Source organism: Chrysochloris asiatica, unplaced genomic scaffold (assembly GCF_000296735.1).
Source record: "Chrysochloris asiatica unplaced genomic scaffold, ChrAsi1.0 scaffold00242, whole genome shotgun sequence".
Classification (NCBI taxonomy): domain Eukaryota; kingdom Metazoa; phylum Chordata; class Mammalia; order Afrosoricida; family Chrysochloridae; genus Chrysochloris; species Chrysochloris asiatica.
In genome coordinates this window covers 2,769,727-2,775,055 of record NW_006408760.1, presented here as the reverse complement: position 1 = coordinate 2,775,055, position 5,329 = coordinate 2,769,727, and the positions used below count along the sequence as shown (strand labels likewise).

The 5,329-nt window shown below is 54.8% G+C and overlaps 1 pseudogene; it reads right to left on the bottom strand.

The window, feature by feature from the left end:
- Positions 1–3,577, bottom strand: part of LOC102819462 — a 9,346-nt pseudogene extending 5,769 nt beyond the window's left edge.
- Between the last annotated feature and the right edge of the window lie 1,752 nt (positions 3,578–5,329).

Sequence of the window (5,329 nt, the reverse complement as noted above, 5' to 3'; positions counted from 1 at the left end):
GCCCGGCCTGTGGCCAGCGCTCCTGGGCATAATCTTCTCCGCTTGGCTCCGCGGCTCGGGTGAGTCACGCTGCGCGCGCGCTGGGAAGGCTTGCGGGGTGCCGTGCGCGCTAACGCACGCTGCTCTTGGGTGGGGGTACATGACCCGCACTGCCAGACTCGGCTGAGAGCCCCCCCACCCCGAGGCCAAACTTTGCGTGGCTGGACGAGGGGGGTTCCTCTCGCTGCGCAGCTCCCTCGCGCGCTTCCCCGGAAGCCTGGGTTCTGCCAAGTCCGGGAGCAGCTGCCAGCGCGCGAGGCTGGCGACTGTAGACGCCCCACGCCTCCGGGCGGGGGAAGTTTACTGCTTGCCCGGATCCGGGCCGGGGATTTGGTTTAGCGCCTGGGGAGCCTTACTTTGGAGGTTCGCGTATTCGCGGGTTTTGTTCACATCTCAGTGCCCAGGAGGTCCTGGGGGCTAAGATACCCCTTTCTCGTAGCATCTGTCCCAAACAGCCACTCACAATCTACCAGCTTGGCACCTGGCCTCTACCCACGTCCAGAACACAGTGTCCTCCTCTGTCCTCACCACACACACTCATACACGCACACACTCTCAGGCGTGGAGGCGCATACACCAGCCCCCAGCCCGCACAGTCAGAGCGGGGAGGCCCCGATGGCCCCGGCTGTGGTTCCAGGCTTCCTCCGTGCACTGGAGCTAGAATTGTGTGTGGCGGGTCCACCTGCTTCCCCTCCTCCCTTTAACTCCAGAGCAGCACTTCTTCCCTGCATGTCCCGTTGACCACCCATCCTGCTCCATAACTCAACCCCTCAGCCCACCTCCTTTCCTCCACTTGGTGTGGGGGGGGGGGGCGATCAGGAAGGTCCCTACATCCTTTGTTAGCTCCCCCTGATCCCTCCACCTGGGCTGAGCTCTTGGACCCTACTGATCCTGATCCCTGATCCCCACTCACCAGAGCTGAGCTTGTGTGTGCGCCGAGCAAGGGGTGGGGTGGGTGTCATTTGTATAATCAAGGGGGCATGGGCTCACCTTAGCAATTCTCCATTTCTTTTTCTGCTAGAAAACCTGATGGGAGCACTCCCAGAGCCTGACCATGCGTTGTTAATCACAGGGGTGTCAGAGGGAGCATTGGGGTTCCTGGGCTGCGAAGCCAGATTGATCAGAGATCAATGCGTGAGAGAGCTCAGGGGACCAGTGTAATGATTGATGCTGATAGCTGTTTCCCTAGAGGGGCTCTCTTGCACAGTGCGTCCTGCACCCACCACTGCCTGGCCACCCTCCCCACCCTCTCCTCCTCAGTTTCCCTTGCATGGAGTCTCCCCAAATCCTCAATTTAATAAACCCTCTACTACTCAGCCTTCCTTCTAATCCTGACTGAGCTGGAGGGTTGAGATGCTGCAGGGCATGTTTGTGTTGCACACATGTGTGTGTAAAGGGTGGGTATGCAGCTGCCCAGGTGAACACTCAAGGGGTACAGGTGGTACCACATGGGGAGCTGAGGGTGTTCATGTGTTACATACACAGAAGTGTTGTCGATACCTAGTAGGTACGTGCCCAGGAAGTGTTGGCTGAGTTGGGCGGGTGAAGAAGGCTGTGTGGTCATATCTGCATGTTGCCCACATGAGCACGTGTGAGGGCCGTGGACTGGCATGTGTAGCCCGGTGATGGCGGCAGTATGTGTGTGGCTAAATGAGCGTGTGTGATGGCTTACGTGATGCACGTGTGTGACCATTGTGTGTAGATCAGGGGGTGACGGATGCTGGTGAGTTAGGGTGCTGCAGCCTGAAGGGTTGCTGCCACATGGATTTCAGAGGCCATGAGGTGTGGAGACTGCATTTCTGGTTGGTGGGGCACCTGTTGGGGCCTGGTCCAAGGTTGCCCAGGAGGCTGGCAGGTGGGCACCCGTGCTACAGGGCTGCCATGGAGCATAACCCATCTCTGATATCAACTCTCAGTCCTGTGGAAGGAACTTTTGAAGGGCACTCAGGGGCACAGGGCCCTGCTTCTAGTCTGGCACTCCTTCCCTCTGTCCCCCATGTGCCCAGAACCAGACCCCCAGGCAGGCTGGCTCTGCACTGACCTGGCTCCTCCTGCACCGCACATCAGCTTCCCAGCAAACCGCGCATCAGCTCTTCAGCAACAGCAGCTGGTGAAAAATGTGTCTGTTAGTGGCTGAGAAAGGAATGATCGGCTGGGCAGCAGGGGGCGCCGGGGGCCAACATGACCACAGCCTCCTGCTCCCCAGGCCCAGCACCCACCTTCTGTCAACCGACGTCACACACCACCGCCTCACACAAAAACTTATCCCTTCAGCACACATATCCCTAGACCAACCCCTCTCACCTGTGCCCCAGAATACCCACAGATACTGCATTTCCCTTCTCTTGTCCCAAGGGGCCACACACACCTGTTGGGCTTCCCTGCCACACAGATTGGAGCCCTCCTGGGGTGGGGACCCACAGGGAGCTGACTTTCCTGGGAGATAAAGCTGAGGGTACTGTCATCCTGGACCCCATACAAACTGTCCTTGTGACATCTTCCTCTGGCTCCTGTCACCATCTCCAGCACTGACCCTAGGACCTTCTGCCCACTCATTGCCCCCAGGTTTGATGTGGAGGTGGTGGGTGGGAGGAATGTCTTTATTTTCTAGGGTTAAGAGAGATCCCGCTCTCTTCCTGCCTTGGGGATGGGGCGGGCTGTACTACCAGCAAGGGAGGGCTGCACCGCACCGCTGTCTTGCCAGCCTCTCCCCTCCTGCTCATGCTTCCCTCTGGAGTCTGGGATTAAACATTTGATCCGGAGAGCAAACCCCCAATCTAGAGGCATTGACTTGGATCGTCAGGGAAGCTCATCCTAGGACCTCAGCCAGGACCCAGCGGCTAATCCTGTCTCATACCACTTCTTCTAGAGCTAGGTCCCAAACCCATCAACTCAAGTCTTGTACCTCAGAGAGCAAGGTGGGGGAACCCTTTCTCTGTGTTGGCCAGCACTGGGCTTGTTCTCAGGTGACAGCCAAGCCCAGTGCTGGCCAACCTGTCCCTGCCCCCTCCTCCCAGTAGCTCAGCCTCCCCCTAACCCCTGAGACTGGAAATCTTAAGATCTCCCTGGTTTTGTTCTCTTTTGTCCTTCACACTTCACATCTAATCTGTCACCAAGTCCTCTGGCTCGGTCCTACTTGAGGATTCACTCTGTGTTCTTTGCCTCCTTTGTCTGCCCCCGACCCCAGCCCTTTTCTCCCTCACCTTTCTCATTTGGAGCACTACAATGGTCACCCCACACTCAACCCTCTCCTATGCCTCTTCCACTCAGAGTAATCCCACTGGGTCCCAGCCAGGAAGCCTTCTACCAGGTAACCTCTCCAATGTCTGCAGGGCATCTAGTCCAAACCCTGAACCTGCCTCCCTATCACCACTGTGTGTCACTGGGCTGGTTCCTCCGGAACTGGTACCCCCATGTCATTGTGGCCCTGTCTCTGACTGCTTGTAGGTTGGGCTTCCATAAGCCCCAGACCAGCTCTGTCTCCAGACCATAGTTCCCTTACCCTGCAGAACAGGTGCCACCTGACCTTACCGGCCATGCTCCTTCTTCCACCCCAGCATCCTTGGCTCCATCCACCCCTAAGGCCAGGCACCATTGTTGTTGGAAATCCATTCGTTTTGCTTATCTCAGCTCCCAGCTTCCAGCTAGACCCTCCAAAATACCACAGTGCTCCCCCTCTGGACACACAAGTGTGCAATGAGTGGGCTATACAGACAGAGGCACATGGGATCTGGATACCTATCTGGCTCTAGCCACTTCCTCTTCATTCACTCCAGTGCTTTCCACAAGTATTGTCATTGACCATAGTGCTGGGGCCCTGCTCTCCGTCCCCACATGCTTCAAATTGTGACCAGTCAAGTATTTCTTTCTTTCTTTTTCCCACCATTTATTTCCTCAGTTTGATTTTGGGTTCTCTGGCCAGACAGGGAAGACTGTCATGGCTAGGGATGGGAGAGCAATTTGTTCTGCCAGCTTTGGAAGCCCTCCCCATATCTGTCCCTTGCACAAAACTTGCCCCACTCCAGAGTCTGGAAATGACTTTCTATCCAGGGCAGGGCGCTCACTGTGGGGTGATTATGCACCAACCACACTCACAAGTAGAAAATCAGCTCACATATGTGTGTGCCTGTAGACCACTCACACAGGTTATATCCATGTATGTTGTGTGGGGACCTTCTGACACTCCACCCCAAACTAGGCATGGTACTCAGAGTGGGTGTTTGCTTGTGCAAATAATGTTCATGAAGTTGACATCCAGGCTTGGCCTGCTCTATGCAATACCCATGTGGGGCTTCTGGGTCCTGAGGATGAACCCCAGTAAAACCCCAACCCCCCCTTACCACCTAAATAGGAACTTGGCTTCCTGGGAGCCAGTCCACCAACTTCATCTGTGTGTCCCTCTTGTGAGTGGCATTGAAGAGCCCTCCTGCCTTGACCCCCCTCTTCCTTCAAGTAGAGTAGAAAGTGCAGGGACTTTTGAGGCAGACAGGGTCCAATCCCAGCCACATGTCCTTGGCAAGTAACAAACTTATTTCTGCATCTATATAATGGGGGTAATGTCTGCATCCTGGGGCTAGAGTAACAAGTTGATTGAGTAACATCAAGGAGTGCCCAGATGGAACCTGAAGTCAGGTGCCCAGAAATGTTTACTTCCTTCCTCTCTCTCTCCCTTGATGTTTGGAGGGAATGAGTTAGGACAAGCTGGGGTCTTAAGCTGCATCAGGACTCAAGCCTAGAAATAGTAGAGAAAGCTTCTCAGGGTGAGCTGCAGATGCTTCAGAAAAGAGTCATCACTTCTAGATGGAAGAAGCCCCACCTCCACACATCACATCCCCTCAGGGACTTGGGCTTAATTCAGACATCAATTTCCTCCAGTGTACAAAGGACATTTGTTTGGTAGTTCTATCGCTGGAGAAGGATATCATGTTTGGTAAGGTGGAGGGTCAGAGAAAAAGAGGAAGACCCCCAACGAGATGGATTGGCCAAGTGGCAGCATTGATGGACTCAAGCGTGGCAACAATAGTGAGGCTGGCCCAGGATCAGGCAGTGTTTCATTCTGCTGTGCATAATGGGTCTGTTGCTATGGGTCGGTACCTACTCGATGACACCTAACAACAATAACAACAACAATGACGATGATTTAGGGGTTCATCTCATTTCTGATGCTGAGTGTTGGTTGATGGCTTTGACCCACAGGACATGGCATCAAAAAAGACGAGAGCCCCAGGTAGAACCAAAGTTTAGTCCTGGCTCTGGCAATGGATTGCTATGTAATTTGACAAATCACTTA